Genomic DNA, 12,962 nt, shown 5'->3' with positions numbered 1-12,962 from the left:
GTTTGCTCTAGTCACCTTAGGAAACTAGAAATGGAACAGCAAAGTAAATTCAATTAAGCATATAAAAGAGAAATAATAAGAATTACAGTAGAAACCAATGAAATTAAAAACAGAAAATCAGCAAAAGCTGACTCTTTGAAAGATCAATAAAATTTATGACTCTCTAGCCAGCTAACTAAGAAAAAAGAGAGTGGACACAAATTACCAACACTAAAAATGAAAGAGAAGCATCACTACAGATGCCATAGAAATTAACAGTATAATATGAAAATACTAGGAATAAACAGTATCTTTGTAGGAAATACTATGCCTACAAATTTGATAACTTAAATGAAATGAACCAATTCCTTGAAAGACAACCTGCCAGAACTCGTAGTAGAAGAAATGGTCTGAATAAGTCAGTATCTACTAAAGAAGTTGAATCAATAATTAATAAATTTCCAAACAGAGCATCAGACCTAGATTGATTCAATGGCTATTTCTACCAAACATTTAAGAAATTATACCAATTCTTTATGATCTCTTTCAGAAGAAGTTAGTAAGGGGAATACTTCCTATCTCATTATATGAGGTCAACATTACCCTAATACCAAAACTAGACAAAGACATTGTAAGAAAACTATAGACTAATATCTTTTATGAACATAGATGCTAAAATCCTCAACAAAATATTAGCAAACCAAATCCAAAAATGTATAAAATGAAATATACACAATGATTAAATGAAATTTATCCCAGTATGCAAGGCTGATTCTACATTTGAAAATTAACTAATGTAATTTATTATAATAGATTTAAAATGAAAGGCCAAATGAAAGGTCACATCAATTGACACAGAAAAAGCTTTTGATAAAGTGCAACATCCATTCATGGTTAAGAACTATCAGTAAAATTAGGAATAGGAGGGAAATCTCTCAACTTGATAAAGACTATTTAGGAAAAACCTGCAGAAAACATCATACTTAATAGTGAGGAATTCAAAACTTCCCTACTAAGATCATGGTGTACATGCATGGGTGTCTTCTCTCACTGCTCTTTTTCAACATCATACTGGGAGTCCTTGCTACTGCATAAAAGCAAAAAAAAAAAAAAAAGAAAGAAAATGCAATTAAAAAACAGATTGGAAAGAAATTCATAAAGCTTTCTTTGTTCACAGATGATTTATCATCTATGTAGAAAATCCAAAGAATTTAAAAAAAAAATTGCTGTCACTAATACATGACTATAGCAAGGTAACAAGGTTACTTGGATAATAGACAGAAGTCCACTGCTTTCCATGGTGAACAAATGGAATTTGAAATTAGAAATACAATACCATTTTAATTAGCACCCCCAAAGAGAAACATTTAGGTAGAAATCTCATAAAAATATTTATAAGATCTATATGAAGAAAACTACAAAACTTTGATGAATGAAATCAAAGGAGAACTAAATAATACATATTCCATGTTCATGGAGAGGAAGACTCACTATTGTTAAGATGTCAGTTCTTCTCAAATTTATCTACAAATTTGATACAATCTCAATAAAAATTCCGGTAACTTATTATATGAATATCAATAAACTGATTCTAAAATTTATATGAAGGGCCAAAAGGCCAGAATAACCAAACAGTATTCAAGAAGAACAAATTTAGAAGACTGATGCTACCTGATTTCAAGACTCACTGTAAGGCTACAGTAATTAAGACACTGCAGTATTGGTGAAAGAAGAGACAGATAAATAGAATAGAATAAGGAGCCAAGAAATATACCCCCATAAATATAATCAACTGATCTTTGACAAAGGAGCAAATGCAGTGCAGCAGAGGAAAGATAGTCTCTGCAAAAAAATGGTGCTGGAACAACTAAACATCCACACACAAAAACTTAATCTAGACACAGACCTTATACTCTTCACCAAAATTAACTCAAAATGGATAATAGATGTAAGTACAAAAGGCAAAACTATAAAACTCCTAGAAAATAATATAAGAGAAAACTTAGATGACATTTTAGATACAACACCAAAGTCATGATGAATGAAAGAAATAATTGATAAGCTGGAATTCATTAAAATTAAAAACTTCTGCTCTGTGCAAAACAATGTTCAAAATAATTTGAAGACAAACTCAGACTAGAAGAAAATATTTTCAAAAGACATGTCTGGTAAACAACAGAATTCCCAAAATATGCAAAGAGCTCTTCAAACTCAACCTTAAGAATACAATCCATGAAAAATTGGGTGAAAGATTCCAGACACCGCACCAAAGAATATACACAGATGGAAAATAACAACATGAAAAAGAGCCTATATATTGTATGTCATCTGGGAAATACAACAATGAGATGCCACTACACACCTACTAGGTTGTCCAAAATCTGGAACACTGAGAACAACAATCCTCATGAGGACATGAAATAACAAGAGCTACTCATACATTGCTGGTGGGAACAGAAAATTCTATAACCACTTTGGAAGACAGTTTGACAATTTCTTACAAAACTAAACTTCTTGGTATTTACCCATAAGAGTTAAAAACTTAAGTGCACACAAAGACTTACATACTTATTTATAGCTGTTTTATGTATAATTCCCAAAACTTGGAAGCAAACAAGATGTTCTTCAGCAAGTGAATGGTTATATACACTGTGGTACAAAAAGACTATGGGGATATTTTCCAGCACTAAGAATAAATCAGCTATTGAGCTATGAGAAGACATGGAGGAAGCTTAAATGCATATTGCTAATTCCAACTATTTGACATTCCGGAAAGTGCAAAACCTGGAGATAATTAAAAAAAAAAATCAGTGATTATAGGATGGGAGGGGGATAAACAGGCAAAACACAGAGGATTATTAGGGCAGTGAAAATACTCAGTGCAATATTATAACTAATATATGTCATTATACATTTGCCCAAGCCCTTAGAACATACAACACCAGGATGGAACCCTAAGGCAAATTATGGATTTTGGGTTGTTAAGATGTGTCAATGTAAGTTCATCCTTAGAGAAAATGTACCATTCTGGTGAATAATGTTGATAGTGGGGGAAATGTGTGGGTCCAAGGAGTATATGAGAAATCTTTGTACCTTCCTCTCAATTTTGTTGTAAACTCAAAACTTTTAAAGAATGAAAAAAAAAAAAAAAGATAAAGACACAAGCATATTTGTAAACATTTATTAGCTCAACTAACCAAACTGAAGAAAAAACAAGTTATGACTGAACTCAGGGGAAAATGGGTCCAAAAATCTCATTTCTGTTCACCATTTTTTCAAGCTTACATTCCCTTAGAACCTAACATACTGACTCCCAAGTATTTATGCTTACCTGTCAGACATCTATCAGTGTCAGCTAGAAATTCTAGAAAATAAATCTGATCAAACTAGTTTGGAACATGTGCCCATAATAGAAACAATTGCTATGGCGAGGCACTTAAAATCTGTGCTTGGCCTAAGTGGATCACATGGCCACCTATAAAGGGAAAGAGCATTGTGATCAGCCTCACCAGAACTCCATGATTTGAATGAGGGGAGAAGTATCCTCCTAAATGAAATGGGTGGTGGAAGGAGGATTTTAGGGTAGCAAAATGATAAAGTTAATTATATTCTATTCTATTGGTATCTTTCCACTAATATTCCACTTTGGATAACAGGAGTCAAACTTCCTCAAGCCTCTTTCTATCTACAGATTACATAGCAGAAAAAATTAACATTTAAGTCTTTTGATATTACCTTTACATCATTTTCTACTCTAATAGGTATTTTCTTGTCTTTCCATATGCTATTTGTCAAGCCAAATGATGTAACAGAGAAAATATATTTGGACTTTTACTAAAACAGTATTTTTCGACAAAATCTGCCCAAATTACTACTATAAAAGGACTGCTTTCCTCCAACATCCACTATACAAAATGATCCCTACTCTAGGATGCAACACCTCTTAAAGCAATCCTCCTGCCAAAACGTTCTGAATATAAACCAGAAGAGGGTCATTTTAATCCCCTTTAGGCAGTAAGACACACTTCCAGCTTGAAATCAGCTCGAGACAGATGCCCTATTTCCTAGCACCAGGAATTTCCTGTGTAGAATAATTTGATGTAGTTCTGGAAGTAATAGCTCATAGACATTTCTGCTTAATCACTTTATCTCCAAATTTGTGTGGACAACATCAGCTTAAAATGAGCCTTTCTGACACCAGGGAAACTAAGCATATGGGGATAAGGCTAATCCTCTCTCTAACTCTCTGGGAATAACATTGCATACAAGGCTGCTTTTTCAAAATTGCTCCAAGCTTCTCTCTAGTCATACCACACAAAAGATTAGGCCTCCAGCCATCTTGAGTTGCTGTGATGAAAGCAAAGCAACATGATCCTATCAATATCTACCACTACATTGTGAGAATTCACCCAGGGCCATATTTTGCTAAAAGACATAAAGCATTAGACCTTTGAGCCATTATGTATAGCTAGAAGCATTAGTCTTAAGCCCATCAGGAAGAATGCACATTTGGGAAACCAATAACCTCTGCGATTCAAAAGGGAGATTTTTCTCCAAAAGTTACCAAAATACACTTTTGAGAAACACATGAAACACATGTCATTTAAAAAATTTTACAAGTGTGCCTTCATAATGTTACTTTTGTAACTGAAAAAAAGATTATAAACAATCTTGACAAAAGAAGAATAAAGTAGACAGAATCACTCTACCTGATACCAAGTCTTACTATATAGCTTAAGTAATCAAGTCACTACAGTACAACAGAGGGATAGATGCATGTCAGTAGATAAGAACTGAGAACTCAGAAATAGAAAATTTGGGAGTTTTGGTCTAGGCAAAGTGTTCAGAGACCTGACAATAAAAACACAATCCAATGGAAGACAATTGATGAATTGGACTTTCTCATAATTGAAAGCTTTTGCTCTGCAAAGACCCTGTCAAGAGGATAAAAAGACAAGGTACAGGGAAGCCTGGGTGTCTCAGTAGTTAAGTGTCTGCCTTCAGATCAGATCATGGTCCCGGGGTCCTGGGATCTAACCCCAGATCATGCTCCCTGCTTGGTGGTAAGCCTGTTTCTCCCTCTCCCATTCCCCCTGCTTATGTTTCTGATCTTGTTGTCTTTCTCTGTGTCAAATAAATTTTTAAAAATTAAAAAATAAAAGAGATACAAATGAGATTTGTAAACATATATTTGACAAAGAACTAGTATCTACAGTATATAAAGAACTCTCAAAGTAAACAATGTAAAAACAAACAATATAATGACCAAATGGGCTAAAGACATGAAGAACATTTCATTGAAGAGATTATACAGATGAAAGATCAATACATTAAAATATGTTAATATCATTAGCCATTAGGAAAATGCAAAGCAAAGCCACACTACAGTATCCCTAAACATCTTGCAGAATGGCTAAAAAAAATTAGTGAAAACAACAAATATTGGTGAGGATATGGAGAGACTGAATCCCTCATACTTTGCTGATAAAGATGTAAAATAGCACAACTATTCTTAGAAATGGTATGCAGGGATTTTTTTTTTTATTTTTGTGTTTTTGTTTTAATATTAAATATGCAACTACAGTAATACCCAGTAATTGCATTCCTTGGGCATTTGTCCCAGAGAAATGAAAACTTATATTCACACAAAAACCTGTGCATGAATATTTATAGCATGTTTATTTATAATAGCCCCAAACAAGAAACAGCCCAGATGTCATTCATCTGGTGAATGGCTGAATAGGATGTGGTATATCTATACCACAGAATTCTAGTTACCAGTGAAATGGAATAAACTGTCTTTCTGGAGTACATGGGGCTTGGAAGTCATCATGCCCATCCTCACAATAAGAAAAAATGCTGAATAAGGTGAAAATCAACTAGTATTCAGATAACATGACAAACTGCTGTCCCCAAATGGAAGAGACAAACAGACATGCAGAGAGTCACAAATCACCTTTGCCTGAAATCCTGTGCCTTCACAGCAAAGTATACAGAGGAATATGAGAAACTTCAAGACTTGGTCAACAAAGAGGACAAAAATTCTTGGCCATTCCAATAAAGTAATTAATTAGGTAGGTGACAAATCATATTCCTAAAAAAGAAAATGTTTTCATGAGCAGAATTGGAGAAGCTCTGCAACATCAATACCCTAAAGCTATGCCAGAGTGAAAAGGGCATGCATTGACGAATATGCCATGCTCTCCCAGGAAATGGCTCATCTTCATCCAAGTTTGTTTCTTCTGGAACTAATATTGCAATGATGGAAGAATAAATGAAAAAGGTAGCAACCACTTTCTAGCCATTGTTGAAAGAGCTTAATAAGCAAACAAGCCAGGTTAGTGGCAATTTTGGAAAATGATATTTGGTAGTACTCTGAATGTTTAAACTATGTAAATGGAGAGCAACGGCATAAATGTACTCGATCAGCACTACATGCAAGCTAAAAATAAGTAAAATTCATGTCCTAAAAAAATAAACATCTATTTAAAATTGGCATACATACTCACATGCAAGCAAAAGAGCATGCAGAGCCCCTAGGAAATGGGCAAAGATTCAGGGTTGAATCATATCCCAAAAGACAACTGATAAAGCTGGGCTATGTAATCAGGAAGAGCAAAGCAGTAAGAACCATGTAAAAAATCAGTCCAGTTTAGTTATACCAAAATTGGTAAAGAGAAACTGTAACTTGGCCAAAAGATCCAGGATTCAGGGCCTAAAAAAAAGAAAAGAATTGGGAAAAATAAACAGGAAAAAGCAGCCAGAAGTCATGTCTTGGGTTACTGAATTCTACTTAGGGCAGTTAAGAAAGTCATGAGAGAATTCACATTTATTGAAGAATTAACATATGCCTCCCACCATACATATGTCCTCTCATAAAAACCTAAAATACTTTAACTTATAAAGTTAGAAGTTTTTTTAAGTTAGTAATTTTTATTTCCATTTTACACCTGATGAAATTGAGGTTGAGAAGATAACCAGTGGTCACAAGGTTATAAATTGTCTCCAGCTTGTATTTAGCCCAGCTCTTCCTTTGCATTATAACAGCAAATGTTATTGCAGATGAGATACCTTATACTTGCTTAAATTTATATACTGATTTACAAAAACTTATATTAATTATCTCATTCTTCTTTTGAGTTAAGGCTGTGGCCTAGATAGATTTGATTTTATTATTTCCTTTGGTCACATGGGGAGAGTAAGCCTCAGACAAGCTCACTGGTCTCCTGAAGACACAGAGGGGAGGATGGATTTGTACTTTGCTCATAGATATGTCGAAATCCAGGTCAAGTGCTCTTGCTTTTGTACAGAGCACAGTATTTGCTAAAGCTCTGTTAGGACTGATTCTACAAGTGAGACTGGAACAGATGATAGTATAGTTGGAGTTATAGTGGTCTGAGAATTACAAAATTATGCTAGAGAACATGGGCTCTGCAACCATATTACTGTTTATAAACCAGTGCTGCCTCTACTGGCTGCAAGATCTTGGTGAAATCACATAATCTCCCCTGTTTTTCACTTCCCTCATATACAAAAAAGGTTAATAATAGTACACCAAGACCCACTTCCTAAAGTTTCTTTAAAAATGCACTGGGATGTAGGTGCTTAATGATATGTATTGTTAGCAACAGTAGCAATAGTAGTAGTATAAACGGTTATTCATAAGATAAATAAGCAATAGGAACATATAAGGAAAGACAAAAAAATGTAAAATGAGGTAAGGAAGATGGCCAAAATGTTCCACTTGAGTCTGTTTTGTTTTGAAATATTTTGCCCAGGGGAATTAACAAAGTAAAGTAAATGGCATTTCCACTCTTGCATTTCACAATAGTGATATATATCAGTGTTTTTATATATTGACAGTACAAACTAACGTAGAAATTAATATTTACACTGATATAATAAATGCTTCAAAAATAAACAGAAAGCAGTGTATTAATTTGCATTTTGTTCTTCAGATTTCAGAAATTTTTCAAACCCAGCTACAAATATTTACCTTTATATGATATACATAATAGTTAATTCTATTGAGTCAAAGATGGCACTTCAGATTGTGGTCTTATTATTAATTCCAAAGGTCCACTGATATCTGCATTTGTTCTTGATTTTTAGTAAGTATGATTTATATGAAATTATGGAAGTGAGAGATGAGATAACAGGTGTGGAATAATCATAGCATATCAAAAGCTAATGGAGGCTCCCTATTTCAATATATTTTTAAGGTGAAGAATATAATATGAAAATTTCTCTTAAAACTTTGACTAAGGTGACATTCTTTAGATATTTTATCTTTTCAGATCTCACTTCCTTATCTGCCCTTGCTTTCTTCATCTTTGGAAAACAGAAAAGGGTTATAGGAAGTTTTTAACACAGAAGAAAAATGCTTATAAAATCAGCATTAAGAAGAAAATTGGAATTTTAACTGTTTAAACAGTAATTTCAGATACTGCTATGTAAATAATATCAAAATCAATTATTTCTTTACCAAATAATTTGAAATATTATTAAAATGATACAATCATTGCAAGATTTAAACCAAAAAGATTCAAAATAAAACTCACGTATTAAAATGAACATACCTATAAAAGTGAGGTATTTATTTTAGGCAATATATGTAAAACTCCTAGATTTAATGTTGACAAGTTTCAGAGAGAAATGGTCCCACATTTTGTGTAAAAAAAGAATGTCAGCCAAGTAAAATAGGTTATAAAGGAGAAAAAAACATGAGGATGCCACAATTCTAACTATAAAATATTTATTAGTTAATATGATGGTATGCTAAAATCACAACAAACTATTTGTAACGTACTATTAAAAATGTTTTAAATGATCTCATTGATTGCTAATACTAATTGCTAATACTACAAGGGAACAAAAGGACAAACATTATCCGTGTAATATACTTTGAGTTTTCTCTGCTAATTTATTTTGTCTAATAAGATAACCACAAAACTAAAAGTAAACAGTAAACAATACATTAGATAATAATGACATCCAATCCCATGGATTCGTTTATTTATGCTGTAGGAATATTAACATAATTATCAAAATTATTAATGTCACAAAAATTATGGTCACAATAACCACATTCTTCAAGACCCATAAATATTAGTCAAAATATAACTGTGCTACTCATGACTGACAGAGAGTACATAAGGCTAACACACACACACACACAGAGTTTTAACCTGGGATTCAAATGGAGTATAAGGTACAAAGGATAATACTTCAGAAAAAGAAAAAAACATATTCAAAGAATGCAAACAAAATAGCTTTACAACCATCTCATTACAGGGGCGACTTAAAAAATATGGGATAAAGGAAATGGGAAAACTAAATGACTTTGTTGCAATCTTTCTGCTTGCCAAGAGCAAGTAATGATGACTCCCACCAGGGAAAGCTAAATTGAGAGTTGAGAAATAGCTTCAAATAGACATAAAAATGGAAGATACTGTGTTTTTTAAACAAGGAAAAGTGCTTCCATTAGGCCATTTTATATAAAACATTTTCTATCTGTCCATTATATGCAACTCAATCATTATTACATATGAAAGGAAACTAAGTCTTATATCCATCATATTTTTACTGGAATGGAAAAAATAATACAGAAATTTAATGCTGTAAAAGGAGTAATTTTCCAGTTATACCAGACCTGAAATGAATCAATAAAGGAAGAAAAGAAGCAGCAGTATGTGAACACAGGAGAAAAAGTTCTGAATAAACTCATTAGCCCAGAAAAGTGGTAAGAAAAGGAGGGAATGGAAATTATACTGCTAGGCTCAGAGATGGGATTTTTTTTTCACTCTTATAGCAACTTGATACCCTAAAGCAATAAAAGAAATCTATAAAAGAGGTAACTGACTAGTCATAGTCATAGTGCAGAGAGGTCTATTATATCTGTCAAGAATTCCCAAAGATCATGATTCTAAACAAAAATAAAATAACATATTAAACAAATAACCTATTGTGACCTTTCAGTGGACCCATGATTTATTCAGACTCCATATGAGAACAGTATTCAAACAGGGAAAAGATTGATTATACACTTGCTGAGATCAAAATGGAAGTCTACCTCAGTGTGAAAATAAATTGCAATGCAAACATCTAAGAAGAGTGCCTATGTATGAAACTTCTGTATTTCTAGTTCACTGAAAACAGAACAATGAATGTATATTTCCTTATGAATATAAATTTCTTCCAATATAATTTTTTAATGGAAATTCCTAATTGATTGAATTCTTACCTTACTAATATAGAAAGTCAAGGGACAAGCTCTGGTCACTATGGAATGAGAAAGACTGGATTTAACCTCCTTATTGGAAACAAACAGAAAAATGGACAAAGTGTGTGAAACATTTTTCAGTCACTGGACAACTTGTAGAGCAGGACCATGATCACTGGAAGAAGAGAAATAAATGAAGTGAACTTTATGATTGCCCCAGAATTCTGTCTGGACACACTGAGGAACAGAGAGAATGCAAGCAGAACATGCTATCTTAATTAATTGAAAAGCCAGAGGTTGGATTTCATGGGTGCTGATGAAGCTATAAATTTCAGGCCTGAATTCCAGAGATGAGAGAGTTGTATATGAAAAAAGTTCCAGAAATTCCCATGCCCCAGCCCCTTGAGTCTTTATTGTTTACTCTATTAGTCAGGGGTCTCCAAAGAGGCATAATCAATAGGAAATAGATGATGATAGATGGTAGATGATAGATAAATAGATGATAGATATATAGATAGATAGATGATAGATAAAGATAAACAGACACTACAAAGAATCAGCTCACATAATTCTGGGGGCTGGCAAGTCTGAAAACTATAAGGTAGACTGTAGGTTGTAATCTAAAGCTGGAGTTGATGCTGTTGTCCTGAGGCAGAATTTCTTCTTCTCCAGAAGACTTGGACTTTGGTCTTAAGGCCTCTACTTAGTTGGGTGAGGCCCACCTATGTAATCAATTATAGCTTTTTGTTTTTGTTTTTGTTTTTACTTAAAGTCAACTGATTGTAGATATTACCTGCATCTACAAAATACTTTCACAGCAAAATTTAAATTAGTGCTGCTTAAATAAATTAATTAATAATGAATAAATAAATAAATACATAACTTAACCATTAGCTTAACCATCACAACTACTTAAGTGCATATGCATGGGTGAAACTCCACAAGGTTAAGGAACCAACCAAAGGACTGTGAGCTGAACCAGAGTCCACACATGGAAGTACTCAAATTCCAATCAACCGGAGAGGAGAGTCTTTATTGACCACTAGGGATATTCAGTAGGGACCACAGAAAGAACACACCTTAGTAATGGAACTAAATTGTTTACATAGTAAAGGCTACCAAAAGTCCACCACTACTACTACTACCACTACCACTAACTACTTTAAAAACAAGTCTCAAAGTAGCAAATGGAATCACTAGTAATTTAATTGCCTACATGTTTAAAGCCCCAAATTCTTTAAAGTAAACAAAGTACAGACACAGAGTCATAATCTTTAGCACATAATTTAAAAGAATGCTATCTATAACAAGGAGGAGAAAAATGTGACAAAGAAAAAATTGTCAAAAAAAACAGACCTAGAAAGGAGAGGGATGATAGAATTGAGAGCCAAGGATATTAAAAGATCTATCACTAAGTACAGTTATTTAAAGGAAAACATGAACAAGCTGAGTAAAAAATGGAAGTTATAAAAAGACCTAAATGGAATTCCAGACATGGAAATTACAGTATCTCAAGCGAAGATCCACTGAATGGACTCAACATCAGATTAGATAGCACAGAATAGAAGCCCACTATATATGAAGATGTAGAAAAAGAAAATATCCACAAAAGGGACACATGGGTGGCTCAGTTGTTAAGCATCTGCCTTCGGCTCAGGTCATGATTCTGGGGTCCTGGGATTGAGCCTCACATCAGTCTCACTTAGAAAAAAAGTATACCATGCAGACTACCAGAAGTAGAAAAATACATCTTACTGCTTCCTCCTTCCATTAATTGCCTCCAATTGCAGAATATAACTAGAATCTCACTTTAATAAAAGAAATATTCAGGAGTGTAGAAGTGGAGCTGAGTCACAACAAAGAACTTGCATACCTGGATATTTTATAATGAATGACATAGCTAAGAAAACTCTGGGTGTAGAGAACAAGAAGGGCCAAAGGGCAGTATTAGGTTATTAATTTCCTCATTTTAGGAAACAAAGATAAGGAAAAAAAGCTATTTAAATTTGGAATAACAAGAAATCCAGATTTAAGAATAAATGGAAATAAGCAGAGAAAAAAACTTAAAAATTTAGTGTCATAAAAAAACTGAAAAGTATACAGTTGTACAAACTAGTGTAAGTGAACCAATTTTCCAATTTTTCAAAGCATAGAAACTGACATCAAAAATAAGAAGTCAATGCATTTTAATTAGAATTGTAACATTCATAGGAACTAAAAAAAAAAAAAAAAAAAGACCCTGAAGATTGGGACTTGATGTGAAAGGAGTACAATGAGAAATATTTGTTGTCACTTAATAACTATTAATTTGCTTTATAATTTTACCATGGGCATTATGTCAGTGGTATTTCTAAGACTTTGTGAGGCAGAATTCTAGCTTTTCTTACCTAATAAATTCATTTATAAAACAAGTCTTTATTGAGTTACTTTGTGCTAAACACTATCTCAGTAGCTATAGATAAATATAGTAGGGAGCAAAACAGGATTTTCATGAGATTTAATTCTCAGAGAGCATTTGATAGATATGTAGACACATGTCAACTAGCAGGCATATGTTTTCTTTCCTTTTTTTTTTTTTTTTTTTCAGAAGTAATGGGAAGCTACTATTTTGATTCTATGTTAAGAAATTAAAATTGGCGGGGCGCCTGGGTGGCTCAGTGGGTTAAAGCCTCTGCCTTCGGCTCAGGTCATGATCCCAGAGTCCTGGGATTGAGCCCCGCATCAGGCTCTCTACTTGGCGGGGAGCCTGCTTCCTCCTCTC

General features: G+C 33.4%; 2 long non-coding RNA genes across 2 annotated transcripts in view; one reads left to right on the top strand and one right to left on the bottom strand.

Moving 5' to 3' along the window:
- LOC116593123 overlaps nucleotides 1-12,962 on the top strand; it is a 142,627-nt gene that overhangs the window by 108,458 nt on the left and 21,207 nt on the right. The gene's annotated exons all lie outside the window — the stretch shown is intronic.
- On the bottom strand, nucleotides 2,799-11,706 carry LOC116593126. The gene is made up of 3 exons (XR_004286764.1): nucleotides 11,696-11,706; nucleotides 9,751-9,752; nucleotides 2,799-2,872 (listed from the first exon to the last, which is right to left on the bottom strand). It is a non-coding gene; the product is annotated as an uncharacterized LOC116593126 (long non-coding RNA).

This window comes from Mustela erminea, chromosome 6, assembly GCF_009829155.1.
Source record: "Mustela erminea isolate mMusErm1 chromosome 6, mMusErm1.Pri, whole genome shotgun sequence".
Taxonomy (NCBI): domain Eukaryota; kingdom Metazoa; phylum Chordata; class Mammalia; order Carnivora; family Mustelidae; genus Mustela; species Mustela erminea.
This window is presented reverse-complemented; position numbering and strand designations above follow the sequence as displayed.